This window comes from Helianthus annuus, chromosome 3 (assembly GCF_002127325.2).
Source record: "Helianthus annuus cultivar XRQ/B chromosome 3, HanXRQr2.0-SUNRISE, whole genome shotgun sequence".
Taxonomy (NCBI): Eukaryota; Viridiplantae; Streptophyta; class Magnoliopsida; order Asterales; family Asteraceae; genus Helianthus; species Helianthus annuus.
Window position 1 is genome coordinate 51,990,736 of NC_035435.2, and position 22,399 is coordinate 52,013,134.

The window sequence follows — 22,399 nt, forward strand, 5'->3', positions numbered from 1 at the left end:
TAGAGTTGATTCCACCGGAGTAGCTCGAGAACCAAACGTAGATGTTGCGCATGTTCGGCTTTCGTCTTAGAATAGATCAAGACATCGTCGATGAACACGATGACGAAACGGTCTAGAAATGGCTTACACACGTGATTCATCAGATCCATGAAAACCGCGGGTGCGTTAGTTAAACCAAAAGGCATAACAACGAATTCATAATGACCGTATCGAGTTCGAAAAGCAGTTTTGGGGATGTCTTCCTCTTGAATGCGCAATTGATGATAGCCTGAACGTAGATCGATCTTCGAAAAACACTTAGCACCTTGCAGCTGATCATATAAGTCATCGAGTCGAGGAAATGGGTAACGGTTCTTGATGGTTAACTTATTCAATTCCCGATAGTCGATGCACATCCTGAACGACCCATCCTTCTTTTTAACGAAAAGGACTGGTGCGCCCCAAGGAGAGGTGCTCGGCCGAATAAAACCTTTTTCAAGTAACTCCCGGAGTTGGTTCGAGAGTACCCTCATTTCGGATGGAGCGAGTAGATAAGGGGCTTTGGCAACAGGGTTAGCTCCAGGAATAAGGTCGATACGAAAGTCGATATCACGACTTGGCGGTAGTCCAGGAAGATCATCAAGGAACACCTGAGGAAATTCACGAACCACTGGAACGTCCTTAACTTCAACCTTCTTTTTCTTTTCCTTCTCCGCTACTACAATGTTGGCCAAGAAAGCTCTGTATTCCTTGCGGAGATACTTGCTAGCTTGGATACACGACATGAGCTTGAGACCTTTCGAAACAGTTTCACCGTACACACATAAAAGATCACCATTCGCGAGCGAGAATCGAATCATCTTATCAAAACACACAACTTCAGCATGGTTTTCGCGAAGAAAGTCCATACCTACTATGATGTCGAAACTTCCGAGTTGCATCGGAATGAGGTCGATAGGGAAGATATGATTGTTGAGCTCGAGAGTACAATCACGGAGAACAGAGTTAACGACGACAGTTCTTCCAGTAGCGACTTCAACTTCGAATGACGAGGGGAGATAAGAGCGTTTACGACTAAGGAGCTTCTCGAATTCAAACGACACAAAGCAGTTATCGGCTCCAGTATCAAACAAACATGATGCATAAATACCATTCACAAGGAACGTACCATTAACCACGTTGTTGTCAGCCTGAGCCTGACAGGCGTTGATGTTGAAGGTTCTGGCACGGGCTGCTTGTTGCTGCTGCTGAGGCTGTTGCTGCTGCTGCTGGGGCTCTTGTTTCACCACCCTGTTCGGGCACATGTTTGCAAAGTGGTTAGGATCACCACATGCAAAACAGACTCGAGCATTGACCGCGAGTGCTTGAGCTACAGGTTGGCTCTGAGGGGCTGGGAGTAGAGCTTGATGAGCGGCAGCTTGAACTGGGGCTTGACGGGGACCATAGCGACAGTTTGCAGTGAAATGACCGTAGAGGTTGCAGTGAGCGCAGAAACGACAGGCGATTCCCACCGGATGATGATATGAGTATGTCGGGCAGAGCGGGTGGGGACCTGTGTAAGCACGCTTCGCTGGCGGTGCATTGGTCACTGGAGCTGGACGGTGATGAGACCGCTGCTGAGCCGGTACGGCTTGCAGAGGGGCAGCAGTTGTTGTGACCGCACAGTTCTTGTTGCTGGAGCTGCTGTTGTTGTGCTTCTTCTTGCGTCGTGATGACTTAGACGGTTGAGCAGTGGAGTCGGCGGTTGGTGCAGTTGTAGCTTGATGCAGAGACTTGGATGGCTTATCCTAGAAACCAGCTTTTACTCGCTTGTCATTGATCTCGGCGGCAAGCAAGTAGGTCTCTTCAATTGATGATGTCTTGGCGGCGTGAACAAAGTCGGCAACACAATCAGGTAAAGCTCGAATGTACTTCTTGATGGCCATGACTGGAGTCTTGACTTGATCGGGACAGATAATGCTAAGCTACTTGAAGCGAGCAGTTAAAGCAGCGTTGTCTTCGTCCTTCTGCTTGATGTTCCAAAACTCGTCCTCCAGCTTTTGGCGTTCATGGGGAGGGCAGAATTCGTCCATCATGATATCCTTCAGCTCTTCCCAAGTCAGCTCATAAGCTGCATCATTCCCGCGTTTGTTTCGTTCGGCCGTCCACCAGTCTAGAGCTCGGGACTGGAAGACACCGGTTGCATTGAGGGTACAGAGATTTTCAGGACAGCCGCTTTGGCGCAGAGTGACTTCAACTGAATCAAACCATTGAAACATGGCGGTAGGGCCATCTTCTCCGGTGTACTCTTTTGGTCCGCATGCCTTAAACTGTTTGAAGCTGAAAACGGTCTTGTTGGCATCTTTAGGAGCATCGGTTCGCGACTCCTCAGATGATTTGCTGACGTTTTCATACACCTCGCTCACAGCTTTTGCCACTTGCTTGGCGATGATAGCAGCGAGACGCTTGTCTCTCTTCTCTTGGCGGGTAAGTGGGGTTCGGTGTCCAGATGACGACATGGTCTGCAACAGACATCGGCGTAGGTCTCAGACACAACAATCGAATCTCACCTCACACGTCTTACTACTTACTAAAGCTCAGGTACACGATAAGGCATGAACCACATAAACATATAGGCACAAAATCACAGATTCACGTAATCATAGAAGCACAGAAGCACATAGAGCACGTGGATCACGGAAACACATAAGCATGTGGATCACGGAAACACATAAGCACGTAGAGCACAGAAACATATAACCACCAAACACATTCCTATTCAATCACAGAGGTAGTCAGAATACAGAAACCTATCATTCAAAGCTCGCGTGTCGTTCGTATATACCAGTCGCGTATAGCATATCGAGTATAGTATAAGCGTTTATTGTATTATAATGTTGTCTAGATTTGCAGCGACTTGTTGTCGTCTTGAGATAGAAGAGCAATGCGAGTCGTGTGTGTTGATCGAAGTGATAGCAAAAATCGAGCGAACATCAAGATTAAGCACATAAACAGGTAAACACACTTAAAACACATAAAATCGACGAATCATCAGAGTCTGCGGTTGCGGGCTCAGAATCGAAACACATAAAATCGAGAAATAGGTTGTCTGCAGCTAATAGACGTCGACTACCCAAAGCGATTCGACTATTCATAGTAGACTTGTCGTCACTTTTCGACTTTCGGGATCGCGTTTCTGCCTCGATTCTTAGGCATTCAACACGCATTCCCTAGGTCATACTCATGAGTTCAGGTCGTTGGAGTCCGTCGAGGCCTTGGTGGGATAAATAAAATCCGGAACAAGTCGTCAAGGTTAGGGTTTCACCCCTAGCTTAGCAACTCCTTCCTTGTTTTAGTAAAGTTGAGGAGATTATTCATCAAAATATGGATTTCACTCCTGATTTGGTATAATTCTCCTTGTTGGTTCTGAAATTTAATTAAGAAATCATTGATGAAGTGATGAAATCAGTATTGATCCAGCAATTTAGTTGGGAGTTTGCGGTTTCCACACCTAATCCTGACTAAATCGCTTGATTCCTATTTGAAAATTTGAGTGCAGTGATAGCGAAGAGTAACAGGATATAGCACATACGCTTGGTTTGTTGGTTCTTAACTATAGTCTAGGTCTCTAAGACAGTGACCGGACTAGGTCGTGTCTAGCCTAATTCCCTATAGTTATGGCTCTGATACCAATCTGTCACACCCCAACCGATGGCGGAATCATCGTGGCATGGCACTGAGTGAAACAGATTGTCCAGAAGTTTCCACAACAACTATTAATACTATTCAGTTAAATAATACGTCCCATACCGTATCCCAAACAATACAATAAATTATTACAGATAACAACTAGTCAAGTAATTCTGTTCCGACAACTCAGATTTAAACATAGTAAAATAAATATTGTTTCTGCTTCTAAAGACCCCTAGATTGACTGCTACAGACAACTTTTTGTTGGGGGCTCTAGACGCTTTATTCTAGCCTCGCTTCCCTAGCAAGAATGCATCTTAAACACCTGTCACATACGTTAAAATAAAGTCAATACATAAAATGTAAAGGTGAGCATACAAGTTTGATAATAGCATATAGAGTTCGAAATTGTTTACGCATAACCAGCACGTACACAGAGGAAAACAAAGCATGTTAATTATCGACATAGATTTATCGATACCAATGACTGCGGGTTGACTGTCCGAGACAGTTCGCAATACATGATTACCACCGTAATCCATGCAAGTAATTGTCCTCAACAACCCCCGTGTGAACGGGTGCTGAGTCCAAACTATAGTACTACGTCGTTAAGGCAGGTAGACAGCATTCCACGTGTAAACACAATCAACAAGCATTCATTTATTCACGAAATACATGCATAATCGGTAAGCGTTTAAAGTAATTGAGTAGTGTGTTCGATTGTGATTTAGATAAGTAACGTATGTAACACCCAAAAGTGCTAAAGCAAAAAGGGTTCGAGTATACTCACAGCGATTGATTGATGGATTGAAGGGAGCGCTTGGGAGTAGGGTTAGCCTGAATAGTTCGATAGCATAACGATGAGCAATGCGTAAAATCGAAACTAGTGATGATGGGTCGAACAGCCTGGTCGATCGAACGGTAGGTTCGATCGAACGGGTTGTTCGTTCTGTTAGACAGTCCATTCGGACAATCTGTTCGATCGGCCGGTAGGCTCGATCGGTTGGACTGTTCGAGTGGATTGTTTCTTCCCTTGAGAAGGATGTGTTTGTGTATGATGGTTTGACCTTTTGAAGTTTTCGTTGTAGTATTTGAGAACATTGAAGTGTTCTTACCTTTCAGGTCGATCGACCGAATGGCCTGTTCGATCGGCCGGCTTAACCGATCGGTTAGACACTTCGTTAGTGAGTCCTCAGCTGGATGTCACCTGATCGATAGAACAACAAGTTCGATCGGGTGGCACTCCGTACTACGAACGAGTTGTAAATCGATTAAGGGTTGAAGCATAGTATCTCATGATCCGATGAGTAATGTTATCAAACAGCTCGTTCGATCGAACATCACCTCGCTCAATACTATACTTCATGCAATTGTCAAAGGGTGGGGCTACTTGCTAGCCGATCGGCTGGCCTGGTCGATCGGCTGACATGCCCGATCGGTTGGGCTGTTCGTTCGAACAGCCTGTTCGATCGGTCAGCATCCTGACCTGGTCGGCCTGTTCGTCTAACACTTGGCTGTTCTGATTGTTTGACGTTATATCGAGGTATTTTGACAACAAGCTGAACCATGACACTTTCGTTCTTACTTGTTTCCTTAGCTTGGACAGGAATCACCCAAGTCCGGCCGGTGAATGGTTCGGAACAGTAGTTTAACGTTTAACCCGAAGTCGGTGAACCTCGTAGATAGAATCCGAATCTTGAACCGCACAACCATTATAATGATTAGTGAGTTGGCTCAAGCTCCGTTTCTACCGGTTTGAAGGCATTGAGTGTAAAAGAGTTGAAAGAAAGTTGGAAATCATTCTTTCAATCCTTCACATCATGTAAATGTTTAGATCTGTGATAGATCTTAGTTTGTTTATGTGGAAATCAGCTAGATCCAAGTGATTCTTGGTGGATTGAGGCCAAAACATGATGTTCTTGAAGAACACCATGATGACGTCATCCTAGAATGCTTAGATCTTGTAGATTTCACGGTTAGAAATCAAGATTTGAAAGATAGAAAGGTGTAGAAGCATGTATTGATCAAGAAAGTACAAGATTTAGGATAAAAGCTTACCGAAATCGGAAGAAATCTGAGAAAAGAAGGGGAACATGAGCTGGTCGGTCAGCGAGTTTCCAAAAGTGGAAAGAATGATAATGACAGGCCTATTTATAGGCTTCCAAAAGGGGAAAGGGCTGGCCGATCGGCCAGGCTTCCCGATCGGACAGCCTGTTCGATCGGCTGGGCTGTTCGATTGGCTAGGAGCCTGATGGATCCACAGCCTGTTTCGAGTGTTCGGTGCGACGATTTCTGATATTTCAATTTCGATCGGAGATGATATGAATACGATAGAGTTTCCTATTCAAATTACTTTTAATCCCAACCACTATATCTACATACAAGCATCTACATTCCATATTTGATTTCGATTTTGATTGAGTTCGATTGAGTTCCGAGTTTCGATTCGAGTTTCGATTGATTACCACACAAAACATAAAGTAAACACGCACAAGTAACACCTAAGGCACACACACACGTATAATAACACCAATTTCGCATAATTCGAGTTTCGAGTTCGATTGATAATTCGATTAGCTTGATTATTGATTGATTAACTTTATCGTGTTGTTACTTCCTACTATTCACAGTCGTAATTTGTTTCGCATCGATTAAACATTCGATTTCTTCGATCCCTTTTAATAGACAACACTTACTCCACATAATACAAAACATAAAATAGACTACTTACAGTCAAAGAAGTCAAACTTGACTTGGACTTTGACTTTGACTTTGACATTCGAAAACACGGGGTGTTACAAATAGAGTTCTAAACTAGTAGATCTAAAGACCTACAAGTGGATTTTCGGAAGAACCAAGTAAAATATACAAGTCTTGTTTAGAACCCGGGCTTTTCATAAACTAAAAGCAATTTTGTGAACAACCAAGTGTGTAAACACTTGTGTGACAAAAGGATTTAACAAAGAAACATTTTCGTAATTTTTGACTAGAAGTTGTAAAATCACATATTCTTTAAAAATAAAGTTTTCAAGAAACTAATTTATTTTTAAAGATGGAAAGATCTACTAAATATGTTGGAAAGTTACTACATATTTTTACAAAACTAACAAGTTCATGAGTTTGCGATTTATACTTATTTTTGACTAATTTGATGTTTGGATATTGTATATTGATGATTGATAAGTTGTTGAAGAAATTTTGAAAAGAAAATGATACGCTAGTAAGCGTGGCCACCTCCAGTTACAGAGGAAACTCTGGCGAATTTTTTCCAAAAATATAACACTTAGAAAATATTTTTGTGACAAGTGTTCATGAATATATTTTTAACTTGTTTTTCCAAATAAATTTTGCCATGATCATTATTACAAAATAACCAAGTGTCGGAGGTGGATTTTCGTAAATAAAACTTGTTAAATATATATTTAGCATATATATTTCATGGTAAAAGGCTTGTGTGATTTTATGATTATTTTGTGAACTATATATATTATTTTTAGAGTAAAAATAATATAACTTGAAATATCATGAAGTTACGACTTCCAAAATAATACCAACGCCCTCACAAATAAATATTTAAGTTACGCCGGTATTATTACTACCACACGAACCTTAAAATGTAACTTATGTATTTTCGGAAAATACTCTTAAATGCGTATTTTGATAAAAGTATTATTTTGGGAAATTGTATGGAATAAAATATAATATTTTTGGGAAAAATATGTATATTTTGGAGATAGAACATTTTAGACAAATGAATTAAAATATATTTTATTAAGTGAGACTTAAAAATATATTTTTGGAATTACAAAAAACACACATGTATTAAAACCCCCATCCTTGGGAAGGAACATTTATACAAAATAATTAAGAAGTGTAAATATGAAATAGTTGTCTAACTATTTCCCAAAAACGTTAAACCTTAAGCCAAGGCACGGTCGTCCGTCTAATAGAAGTTAGTACGTGTAAGTCGTCACGCAGCAGGTAGATTGGGATTTACTATTTCGAGACGCACTTCTGTGAGTTCATGTCCCCCTTTTCTCTTAACTGTTTTCAGTTTTTATACTTCGGGGGTGAAATACATGTTACTATGATTGCGAATACTTTTTATATGGTATGGTTAGCGTAAGGAGGGTTACTACTTAGATCATGTGAGTGGGTAGGCGGAAACTGGAGGCCATTAATCCTCATTGTAGGACCGAGGGTCATTAGCGGTAGATATATCTGGGTGTAGCGAGCCCAACTCCAGGCCCAACAGAACGGACCTCGGGGTGACTTTGAGCCCGACGCAAAAATCTGCTAGGTTTGAGTCTTCCTACTGCACTTCACACATATCAATGGCCTTGCAAACTATTGGTGATCTCTTTATTTCCTTATTTGCTACATACCAGGGATTTTCATACTTACAAATGTATTACAAAGGTTTTACATACTCACTTTTACATGAACCCGCTCAACATTTTTGTTGATTTTTTAAACTTACATGTATTTCAGGGAATTAGGGATCTGGCGAGGTATGCTCTGTCTTCATGCTGCGTAGAGAAGTGATGTCATCCATGTTTAGGGATTGTGACTTTGCCTGGACGAGTCACAAGTCTTAAACTGTGTTTATTTCATGTTTGTGGTTGTGTCTTATGAACAAGGTTTTTATTATGTTGTGTTATAAACTCGTTGCATGTGTCAACTTTAAAACAACGTTGTGGTATTTTATTTTTAAAACGTGAAGTAATGGATGATCATCATGGTTTTATTTTCATATAGCTTTGTTGTGGTTAAGCTATGGTATTAAGAAGTCACACCAAATAAACCCACGCTTCCGCAAAGCCAGGGTGTGACATGAAGCTAGTTATGGTCACCGAACATCATAACACATCCTAAAACACTATAACACATTAAACACTAAACATTATACTTGAAATATAACTAGTTAACATAACTTACCATTACATTTCAACTATACCCCCCCCCTAACCGGTTCTAGATATGGGGGACCCACCCTTGATTTCTTTAGATTATTTACTAGATATTGTTGGTGGTCCATGAGACATAATAACCAATGAGTAAACAAATGTTGGAAAGCATTTTATTTAAACCACTAGACCATGAATTCTATCATTCATCACCTTCAAGTTTACACATCTCCTTCCCATCTTCCTCCATCATTTACAGCCCAACACCCCCTCACTAACATATCCATTTCCAACTCACTCTCTAGTAATCTAAGCACTCTCTAAAGTGTAACAAGCATACATAAGAAGGTTGCAAGCAAGGAGAAGTGAAGGACCTTCTTGGAGAGCTATTAACCACCTATTTTCTTCATCATCTTGCTTCTTGATCTTCCCTAGCCTTAGTGCTAGTAGAAAGCCCCTTTAACCATATTTTTACTTCTAATTTTTGTGGTTAAAGTGTTATGTAACTTGTTAATCTTGAAAATCATAAAGAAACATGAAGAAGAACATAAACATAAAGCTAAATAACATGAAATCTATGTTAATTAAGTGTATGTATGAAACTTGCTTGTGAATTTCTTATGTTTATGATGTTGATCATCATAATAACGTTGCTAGATGATGATTAAACACATGATCTAGCAAGTATAAGGATGGATCTTGAAGAAATCATAATGATCATCCTTTATGTAAACATGAATTTGAAAAATAAACTTGTTTTAGTGTATGATGATTATTTCTACAAGTTATATATCTTGAAAATAAAGGATTTCAAGAATAATATTTTCAAGGAACTAAATTTATTTACAAGATTTACATGATCTTGGTTTTTAAAGAAATTAAGCATGTTTTAAGTGCTAAATCAAGGCTAGAAAAATGTGTGTAACAAATAAAATACAAAAGAATCATTTTTAGAAAAATCTTCACACAAGTTGTGAAGAACTAAAATCTTCAAAAATGAGTTTTATAAACAAATAATCACACTTTTAAGGGTAACTAAGCTTACTTAACAACATGCTAAGTTACTACGAATTTTTACCAAGTTTCAAGTTCATGACATAGTGTAAATTTCATATTTATGGCACTTGGTAAGTGTTATTTGATTTGTTGATGATTGATGATGATTTTAAAAGAAAATGATATGCTTTGAAAGCATGGAAACCTCCATTTTTAAGGGGAAACTATGGCAAAATTTTTATAGAAATTAAACACTTAGAAAAAAAAATATTTTTTAAAACAAGTGTTTATAAGTAAATTTTGAGAATGGTTTTCATATAAAAGTTGCCATAATTTTTATTACAAAAATTACAAATATTGGAGGTTAGGTTTTGATAAATAAAAGTGACTAAGTATATATTTACGAAAATATATATATATTTAGATGTCACAATTTGTGTGATTACTTGTATATTATGTGTATTAGTTATATTATTTTAGAACTTGAAATAATATAACTCACCAAAATACCAAGAAATTACAATCCAAAATATTATCAAAAATTCCAAGGAATAAATATACAAGTTACACACAAAATATTGGTAAAACCGAACAAAAGAATGTAACTTACAAAATATTCCAGAAAACTTACTCATAAGTATATTTTTGGTAAATAATATTTTGGACATCAAAGGAACAAAAAAATATGATTTTTACAGTTATTACAAATTTATGTCATATTTTGACAAGGAGAAAATATATTATTTTTGGAAGTAAGAATATATTTTCTTGGAATTTTTAGAAGATATATTATTTTTAAGAAAAATATATATTTTCTTGAGAAAACTTGAAATACATTATTTTTGGATAAAAATAAGTTTATATATATTTATCAAGTTAGACTTGAAAATATATTATTTTTGGAACTTATATGAAAATACAAATATTTTTGCCAAGGGAAAAATTATAAATAATTGTTCTAAGTAACATGCCTTAAAATATATATATTTTGGAAATATATATTGAATCTTTATTAAAGATAATATTCCGGAATGATTAGTATGAAATTAAGTATAAAGAATACTTAATGAATTCAATAAAAATACGTATTTTCATACGTATAAATACACACCGGAATACGACCCCGATACAAGGCAAAAATATACAAGTGAAAGATATCCCCCTCCTTGGGGAGGAAACAGAAGTATACATACTTGGGAAGTATTAAGTCAATATATATTGTTTTAACAATTATTCCAGAATTTGATAAATGTAATTTAAGTTAAAATATTTATTATTTTAACAAATAATTATATGCCTAGTAAAACAGTAGTACATTGTAGGTTGTCGTTGAGTTTCGTCGGATTGAAGAACGCAAAACAGTGAGTTTATGTCCCCCTTTTCTCTTAACTATTTTTGGTTTTATAACTCTCGGGGGGGGGGGGGGGGGTGGAATACATGTTACGAATGTTTAAACGGTATGAATTGACTATGAAATGAACTATTAGATCATGTGAGCATAGATTAAATTTGAAATGCCATTAACTCTTAATTAGGGGCGAAGGTCAGATCTAACGGGTACGGCTGAACCCCACTCATGGTACGTGTGACCACTTGAGTGCTTCGGTGTCCCAGTCGAGGTGAATAGACATCAGTCGTGGTGAATCGACATCAGTCGAGGTGAATCGACATCAGTCAAGGTGAATTGACATAGTCGAAGGGGAATTCGACATAGTCGATGGAAATCGACGAGGGTATAAGCCTACTCATTTCGAGTGCTCCCTATGTCCTCACATGCTTTAATGTCCTTGTAAAACATTAATTTGATACGTTCATAAATGCTTTTCATACCTATTTCAAAGGAGTCACTCAAAAGATTACAAGTTTGTCAGTACTCACACAAAACACATGAACTCGCTCAACTTTTGTTGATGTTTTCCAAAATTACATGTATTTCAGGTAACAAGTTGGATCTTGGGCGCGGGTGTTGTTTCTAGAAGTAAATTCCAAGATTAGATGTCATCCACTTTTGTTGAATGTATCTTAGTCGAAGGTTGTGTTGTTTGAAACTTAAATAACTGATATTTGTAATCCTTTTACTTAATAAATGGATGAACATCGTTTTGATCATATAGTTGTTTATTATGATTGAATGCAATGATATTAAACAAGTCACACATCATACACTTCCGAAAAAGTCAGGGTGTGACAGTTTGGTATCAGAGCTTCGATTGTAGTGAACTAGGATTCCTTCACGAGTCTAGACTACTATCACTAGGATTCTCTCACAAAAACGTTTTACAAAAAGGTTTTCATTGCATTCACATAAGCATCAAGATCCATGAGTCAAACATTTTTCAAAGAAAAGACAAGGAAAGGACATTAGTAGGTGTTAGGACCGGTTTTGACTCCGAAATGATTGCGTATGACATGTTTGACGTGCGGAATCCGTGAACGTGCGTGACCGAACACACGAGACGTACTCAATCTGTGATTCTATAGAAATGTATGAAATCGTACAAAGCACCACGAATCACCTTTTGCCTTTCTCTCTCTACTTTCTCTCTCTAGCTCTTATCTCCTCAAATGTAGCAAATGGCAAAAGTGGAAAAAGTTCTAAATGAGAACCCTAATGGTTCTATTTATAGGCCAAGGTGATAAGGAAAATTTCCTTGTTTACAGAAATGCCACCTTGCCTTTTCTATTAAAATATTACAATATAAAGCTAGTTTACTTCAGTTTCAGCTACGGACCGGATTGACGGAGGCGATAGACATAAATGCACTAACAGACTCCCCCTTGGATATTGCCGCAGTCAATCCGTAGTCAAGCTCATAGCGACTTGTCTTTCTTTTTCTCTCTGAGTCTTCTTTAAGCTTTAACACGTTTTCATCAACGTAGACTCCCTCTTGCTTGAACAGAATCCCAGTGGATCTGTCTTTAGCTTCAGCTTCTCCCCCTTTCGGTAGACTCTTTTCTTCATCAGGCTCCCCCTTTCGTCAAGCTTCCGTGCTTTGGGATCGACACCTGGCTTTCCAGATACAAGCTCCTTCAGGAATAGTTACATGGCTTCCTTGAATCCACGCTTCCTTTTGCGTTGAGCTCGTCTTCAGACTCCCCCTTAGACTCGGCTGTCGGGATCGTAGTCTGGTACAACATCTGCACATCTCAAACATTCATAAGTAACAACATTTGAAACATTCAATTATCCAGAAATTGTGACCTGGCTCTTTTAAACTTTATAAATCACTCCCCCTATCATCAATCTTTATTGATTTGGCAGTATTTAAGCATCCAAAATTGAAAATTGGCTCTTTTACAGATTTTAACAATATGAGCATTCAAATCCTTCACGGTTTATCATCCAAGTCAAACTTAATGACCTTGGAGATATCACAAACTGTTTTTGATTTTTTATTTAAAAATTTCAAGTTTCAAATTAATGAACTTGGATTATTTTCAGAAACACAATCAGCATACTTAGATTTTGAAACTCAGCATTCCAGACATCGGTTGTCGAAAATAAAGCAGAATCAAAATCTTTTTGTATTTTTCTGAAATATAAAGCTGTAAAGTAGTATTTACAGACAATATTTTTGTTTGAGTTTGTGTCAGAGGATCATATCAGCTTATGACAAATCACTTAGATTGTCAGTATACTGATCCACTTAAATTTTCACACAGAGTTCAACTGTTTCGAGATACGAGATTAGTGTATTAAGAACTTAAACTTATTCGCGTGTACCACCTCAGAATATACTCCCGTATCCAGATCCCAATATTCAGTCTTACAGGTGAGTATACCTAGATGATATCTGTAAAAGGTTAAATGTGAGACCGTGAGAGCTCAGGCTATTGTTTCCGCAAAATCAGAGAGATGACGGTTCGACTTTAGGTGTGTTCCCTTTAGAGAATCTTTTCTTCAACAGCACATGATTAGCATTTTTCAATGATTCATCATTTTTATGCTGAGGGTGATGCTATATTTCAAGCAAGCGAAAAGTATTATATTGTCCGCAAAATCAGAAGTCTCGGGATAATACCCCAGATATTACTAAGCATAAAGACCTAGTATTTCAGAAAGAGGGGTCTTTCAAACAAGATTTCAGGGGTTACCCATATATCCGAGAGATGTTCCCCACGAGATAAGTAAGTATTGATATTTAGGTTTATATCTCGAAAACAATCTACTAAGCGTGTAAAAATCTACTGGCATATCATCAGTGAGACCGTTTATCACATTTTAACTTTCCATTTCTTTAGTTGTAACATTCCCATTTTTTTCATATAAGAATTATAGGTTTTGTTTAAATTTATTAACCACTAGTAACTAGTTTATTTTAATATAATTATTCGACCCAAATAGTTTTAAAAACTATTTTATATATAGTTGGTTGAAATATTATACTAATTAATTGGCCTGTATATGGGTGACCTTTCTAAATAAAATAAAAGTATATAAAAACTTATATTATATACGGGTAAGTTGACTATTAGAAATATGAAGTACCTAGACGGACCTAGGAACCGTTTAATAATTAAATTATAAAAATACATGATATTTGAACCTACTCTGTTTTTAATGAAACTTGTTTCAAAATGTAGATAAAAATATTCTTGTTCTAAAGACATATTTATTGTTTTGTAAAATATCATATTTTAGAAGTTATACATGCCAAATAAGTGAAGCAGTTAAATTAATTATAATATATAATAATAAAATAATAATATTATTGAATTTGTGAATCTTGTATACGTGTACATTAAAAAAAATAATAAATAAAAATATTTGAATTAAGAATACAAAAGTGCACGAGTGTGTGCATTGTGTTTACATTTGAAGGAAATTAACTCCTATATGATGGTATCTCCATTTTAAGTAAAATAATAAAATAATCAAAACTCTAACATTAAATGTATGGTGTACGTGTCCTACAAAAAGATCAAAGATAGAAATGAGAAATGAAATACGTGTGTGCATATGGCAAGATAAGAAGGCATCTAATTTTGGGAGCTACAAGTTTCAACAAATTCAACTATAAATAGAATGCCAACCCTTCAATTGTTTCTGTCCCTTTTTCGCTCTCTCTCTCTCATTTCTATAATTAGACTTTTGTTATTATTAAACCTATAATACTCCAAAGCCTTACCCCATTTTAAGTATTTTAACTCCCGATCACCGCTACCCTTTCCGATTGATCTGGAGCCTCATAACGCATGTCAAGGCTCTGCCCGACTAAGTTCGTTTGAGTTCGGTCTTGTGACATCGGGATAAGGTTGAATTAGGGGTACTATACTTGCCACGAGTGCGTTATATATTTTTTTAAAATAGCTCAGAAGTTATACCCAAGATTTATACCAGGAGGCTTTCTAATTGAACCGTAAAGTTACAAAGTGAGTCCATTCTCTTTTCTCACCGTTTTATTCCTTTTTTGTGATATAATTATATTAGAAAATATCCCAAATTGATCCATTAGTGAAAGCCCGGACCCCCAAAACCCTAATCCATTTCAAAAATCAAGAAAATCATATTTTTGACCCTCTCGCGGGCCGCGTAAGGCACAAGAGGGCCCTTACGCGGGGCGCGTCAACTTGAGAGTTGACCGGATAAGCATCCGGGGCTACGTGTCATCCACGTGGCACACCTACTCATGACCCAGCAAACCTATACGTAGACTAGGCGGCTACGCGGGCCGCGTAAGGATCGGCTGGAGGTTCACGTGGGCCGCGTGAGACCCAAATTTCAGCTATAAATAGAACAGGCCATGAGCAGTTCACTGGTGTCGACGAAACTTTCAAATCCTTCATAATTCTGTTCGAAATTCACTTTCAAAGTAGTGAGGTACTGTTACGATACCGGGTATTAACTCGATCGCTGCTACGATTCAATGCCCGATCGATTGAAACTATCCGATGAATGTTTAAGTGCTGCTCAAATTAGGGTTATACTTTGTCATTCGTCGTGAATTCGATGGATGTTTAAGTATTGCACTTTGTCATTTGTCGTGAGGGTTTAAATCTCGTGAGTTATCGTAAATGCTGTATTAGTTACTGACCTAGTTCGTGTGCATTATTGTTTAAATTAGGTTATCAGTAGGCTAAACTCTACCCCATACACTTACAATCAAAGTAGATGCTAATTCTCAGAAGAATTTGAATCAGGAAGCTTGTTAAATCAATACTGCATGCTTATAATGTGAGTCATTCTCTTTTTACCAAAAATTGCTTTCAAAATCACGTTTTTTTTCAAAGTTATAATTACAGGGATTAAGTCTTTGTAATCTCCAAATTACAGCCGGTATGTGGGGTTTTGTATACATTACTTGATAACCGTCACCATTGGACAACGGGTTAGCCAAGGGGTGATATGACCATAGTCACAGACACCATTGGACAACGATAGCCAATAGGTGGTCGAGTGACAAATACCGTTGGGTAGATGGTTGGTATATATAAACATTGTAATCGCTCTTAATACTGTAAATTATAACAATGCGTCCTTTTAGACAAAAAGAATGATTCACCAGTATCTCCTGCTGACAAAACCTTTTTAAAACGCGTTTCAGGTAATTACAGTAGATTGGAGTAAGAGTTGGATACGGCACCAACAAGGCTTACAGAAGTGGCTCATGTTATCAATTAAATTAAATTAAGAAAAGTTGTTTTATGTATTCGGGTTTATCCCATATTAAAGCTACCTTTGTAAAACTTGGGTTTTATCCCATCTATTTAATAAATAAAAATCCGGTGTTTTCTAAAACTCTGATATTTTTCCTAACTCACGGTCCTGATGAAATTTCCGCTGCACTACTTTTCTAAATAACCACCGGTACCACTTGGCAGCTCGCGGCGCCCGATTCCGCTCCTAGGGTGGGGTCGGGGGTCGTGACAGAAGGTGGTATCAGAGCCACTGATTTAAGCCAGTAGGTGTTGTAATAATAATACTTAAACTTAAATCAAAGAGTTAGGAAATTGCTATTAACTGGTAACACACCTGATAACATTTAGACTTGAACTTAAGAAAAGATGCCTTAGTATAAGCTAAGCTAAATAATTTTGTAAATAAAGTGTAATGGGTTTTGGTATACCGTGAGAATAATAACTAGAACGTTGCAAGTATAATAAATAAGCAATAACACTTGACCACTGTTATTTCTTATTTATTAGTACTACTTTGTTCTAGAACATGATCTGTCATGAGAAGACTAATTTGCTTAGTCTTTGTTGAAAGTCATAATGCACTTTCCAAATCATGATTTAAGAAAAATACTATTTATGGGAAATATAAATTTTCTCCGACAAGACTGGGTATGGTGTAGCAGACTCTCCAACTTGTCCGGATATACTGAGGTTACCTCTCCGGCTAGAACCGGGTAAGCAGGTATATAATATCTCCAACAAGTGACAAGATTTCCCTAAATAGTATCATAACCAGATATCTGACTGGTTCTTGGAAATAGGAATCTGTTAAATACATTGAGCTTACTAAAGGTATGTATATTACAGCATGTGAAATATATATATATATATATATATATATATATAGATATGTATATCTATAAGAAATTTCAAAAAGACAATTAAGAATAAAGCACAAGCATATGTGTCAATAATAAATCTAGATTTCTTTATCAAAGATTCTCTTGCATATATCTTTAATTCCGATATCAAACATTATTTTGTTTGATTATCTACCTCCTAACTCGTGCGACAATATAAACAATGGAAACCCTTTAAGTTGGTACGCCATCAAAAGTATAAGAATTTCCAAGGCGTTACCATAAACTATTAACGCAAGTAAGAAGCATGTAAAGTTGTGCTAGTGCACAAGAAAACACATGAAACTTAAACTATACGACCACAGACATCGAAGTATATCACACACGTCTTTCGAGGCAAGACATTTGGAAAATATGATGGGGCACGACGACACCAATGCTAATCCCGTCAGTGGAAGAACTACTAATCAAAAAGCAGCATTTTGCCACGTGATCCTACAAACGACATGAATCTCGCTGAGGTACGTTGGAACAAGATTTTTACAACCATCGGTGCACAGTCTAATCAGAGTCATAATTATTGGCACTGCAAAAGAAGTCACATATCGGTACAATCCCCCTATTTCATTGACGACAAAATATGCAATATTCGACATTCCATGATAACGTCACTTAACAACGGTTATCATACGAAATTTCAGATAAAGTTCTTATATTTCGTTCGTTGAAATCCTGACTTCTGCATATAATGAGTTGACCTTCGCCTTTCTACTTCTCCTAATGGTCATCATACCATGAGGATTTCTTTCATAGTAGCAATTATTGATCTATTTCATTTCTTGGTAAATCCACACGTTACACATGCACTGTTTGTTGCGCATGTGGTTCGTTTGATTTATGAAGACCACTGGAGGGCTTCATTCCAATTTGTTATTTTATCCAAACTCAAATATCATTTCGCTATATTTGATTTTTGCAATGTGAACCGCATTATTGCAAAACGATGACTCTTTGATATCGAGTCAATGAAAATCTTGAAAAACTCAATTTTCTTTTGAATGGTATACATTGTTTTTTTTGTGACCATGTCAGAACATTCTTATTGATACATGAACTCGTTTTGTTTACACCAAGTTCAATTGTTTGAACTTGCTCGCATTACATATTCAATTCAAAGTCCCATATGATGAATTGAAGCCATCATATTCGAAATAATCCCAACAAGCACTTCAATTCTTTTGAACCATAACATGCTTGTTTGGTCTTCGACTTCATTAAATTATTTCTTTAATTACGATCACCTTGTGGTGACGTTTTCACAAATTTGAAGCTTGCGCTAATCTCGTTTGCACACATCATATACGGATTTAATTATTTATTTATTTATATTAAATCCGCTGTGTTGATTTATCACATTCAAGCAATCTTAACACAATCGTGTGCTAAGATAATGATACACAAATTCATGTCATATTTCAGTGTATCTCGTAATGGTTCTTACAGCATCAATCAAGCTTTTCGTAATATTTATTGCTTTATCATCTTCAATCGAAAAACATTATTCAATTGTTTCAATTTCAATCGAAAATCCTACTAGATTTGTTTGAAACAAACATTCGGACTTACTTCGTTGAACTTTCATTTGATTTAAAACACAGTGAACTCGTCCAGTCACCGCTATTATTATTTCGATCACTACGACACCTTGTGGTGGCATTTTCATTTACTTGAAGCTTGAGCTAATTTTCACCCCTGATGTACGGATTTATTTAATTTCTGTTGATTCATTATCTTAAACAGTCTTAATACAATTATGTGTTAAGATAAGAGTACACAAATTCATATCATATTCCAGTGTACCTCTAAAGATTCATTCATCATTGATCGAAAATTCTATAATATTCATTTGGTCTATCATCAGCAATTGAAAATCCTATTCGAAATGAATATCCAAATTTATTTCATTAAAACTTTCAGTTAATTATACGGTGAATTTGTTCGGTCACCGTAATTATTGAGCTATTTCAATCATTACGACACCTTGCGGCGTCAGTATAAACTTGTAGCTTGGGCTAATCATAAGCATACGAATCATTCAAAACCATGTATTTCTTTCGCTTGACTCATCCTTGAAAGTGGTCTTGATACAATTATGTATTAAGACAATGATACACTAAACTCTATTGTAAATCGGTGTATCCTTGCAATTCAATAAATGTCAACACACTGATTTTTCTTCTATTCAATAGTTGACAAATCATTTTTCGTACTTCTATTTTATTCAAGCTTGTTGATTCTGAATCTTCATCAGTTGACAATCAAAATGAATTTTCTGTTGACAGTAAATTCTATTGTTTCTGAAAATCATTCATAAACTTGTAAACATTCGACTTAGACATTTATTGATCATATATCTCTTTTGGTTTGAACCTAGTCACTTTGGAAATTATATCATTTCATCTTGTTCATTTGACATTGATTTTTTTCAAGTAATTCAGTTGAACTATTGAATCCTATTCATTGTACAACTCATATTCACGAAATTTAATGTTTTGATTTTGTATCATTTACTTTAATATTGTTTTTATTGACAAAAACGTAACATAACTCTCAAAGAGATATCGTAGCCCAAATCTCGAGGACGAGATTTAAAACAAGGTGGGGAGAATGTAACATTCCCATTTTTTTCATATAAGAATTATAGGTTTTGTTTAAGTTTTTTAACCACTAGTAACTAGTTTATTTTAATATAATTATTCGACCCAAATAGTTTTAAAAACTATTTTATATATAGTTGGTTGAAATATTATACTAATTAATTGGCCTGTATATGGGTGACCTTTCTAAATAAAATAAAAGTATATAAAAACTTATATTATTTACGGGTAAGTTGACTATTAGAAATATGAAGTACCTAGACGGACCTAGGAACCGTTTAATAATTAAATTATAAAAATACATGATATTTGAACCTACTCTATTTTTAATGAAACTTGGTTCAAAATGTAGATAAAAATATTCTTGTTCTAAAGACATATTTATTATTTTGTAAAATATCATATTTTAGAAGTTATACACGCCAAATAAGTGAAGCAGTTAAATTAATGATAATATATAATAATAATATTATTGAATTTGTGAATCTTGTATACGTGTACATTAAAAAAAATAATAATAAATAAATAAAAATAAAAGTATTTAAATTAAGAATACAAAAGTGCACGAGTGTGTGCATTGTGTTTACATTTGAAGGAAATTAACTCCTATATGATAGTATCTCCATTTTAAGTAAAATAATAAAATAATCAAAACTCTAACATTAAATGTATGGTGTACGTGTCCTACAAAAAAATCAAAGATAGAAATGAGAAATGAAATACGTGTGTGCATATGGCAAGATAAGAAGGCATCTAATTTTGGGAGCTACAAGTTTCAACAAATTCAACTATAAATAGAATGCCAACCCTTCAATTGTTTCTGTAACTTTTTCGCCCTCTCTCTCTCTCTCATTTCTATAATTAGATTTTTGTTATTATTAAACCTATAATACTCCAAAGCCCTGCCCCATTTTAAGTATTTTAACTCCCGATCACCGCTACCCTTTCCGATTGATCTGGAGCCCCATAACGCATGTCAAGGCTCTGTCCGGCTAAGTTCGTTTGAGTTCGGTCTCGTGACAACAGGATAAGGTTGAATTAGGGGTACTATACTTGCCACAAGTGCATTATATATTTTTTTAAAATAGCTCAGAAGTTATACCCAAGATTTATACCAGGAGGCTTTCTAATTGAACCCTAAAGTTACAAAGTGAGTCCATTCTCTTTTCTCACTGTTTTATTCCTTTTTCTTTGTGATATAATTATATTCAAAAATATCCCAAATTGATCCATTAGTGAAAGCCCGGACCCCCAAAACCCTAATCCATATCAAAAATCAAGAAAATCATATTTTTGACCCTCTCGCGGGCCGCGTAAAGCACAAGAGGGCCCTTACGCGGGGCGCGTCAACTTGAGAGATGACCGGATAAGCATCCGGGGCTACGTGTCATCCACGTGGCACACCTACTCGTGACCCAGCAAACCTATACGTAGACTAGGCGGCTACGCGGGCCGCATAAGGATCAGCTGGAGGTTCACGCGGGCCGCATGAGACCCAAATTTCAGCTATAAATAGGACAGGCCATGAGCAGTTCACTGGTGTCGATGAAACTTTCAAATCCTTCATAATTCTGTTCGAAATTCACTTTCAAAGTAGTGAGGTACTGTTATGATACCGGGTATTAACTCGATTGCTGCTACGATTCAATGTCCGATCGATTGAAACTATCCGATGAATATTTAAGTTCTGCTCAAATTAGGGTTATACTTTGTCATTCGTCGTGAATTCGATGGATGTTTAAGTATTGCACTTTGTCATTTGTCGTGAGGGTTTAAATCTCGTGAGTTATCGTAAATGTTGTATTAGTTACTGACCTAGTTCGTGTGCATTATTGTTTAAATTAGGTTATCAGGCTTATCAGTAGGCTAAACTCTACCCCGTACACTTACAATCAAAGTAGATGCTAATTCTCAGAAGAATTTGAATCAGGAAGCTTGTTAAATCAATACTGCATGCTTATAATGTGAGTCATTCTCTTTTTACCAAAAATTGCTTTCAAAATCATGTTTGTTTTCAAAGTTATAATTACAGGGATTAAGTCTTTGTAATCAACAAATTACAGCCAGTATGTGGGGTTTTGTATACATTACTTGATAACCGTCACCATTGGACAACGGGTTAGCCAAGGGGTGATATGACCATAGTCACATACACCATTGGACAACGAGATAGCCAATAGGTAGTCGAGTGACAAATACTTTTGGGTAGATGGTTGATATATATAAACATTGTAATCGCTCTTAATACTGTAAATTATAACAATGCCTCGTTTTAGACAAAAAGAATGATTCACCAGTATTTCCTGCTGACAAAACCTTTTTAAAACGCGTTTCAGGTAATTACAATAGATTGGAGTAAGAGTTGGATACGGCACCAACAAGGCTTACAGAAGTGGCTCATTTTATCAATTAAATTAAATTAAGAAAAGTTGTTTTATGTATCCGGGTTTATCCCATATTAAAGCTACCTTTGTAAAACTTGGGTTTTATCCCATCTATTTAATAAATAAAAATCCGGTGTTTTCTAAAACTCTGATATTTTTCCTAACTCACGGTCCTGATGAAATTTCCGTTGCACTACTTTTCTAAATAACCACCGGTACCACTTGGCTGCTCGCGGCGCCCGATTCCGCTCCTAGGGTGGGATCGGGGGTCGTGACATTAGCGTACTGTGATTGTCTACTGTTGTACTATCATTTCCTCTTTTTACACA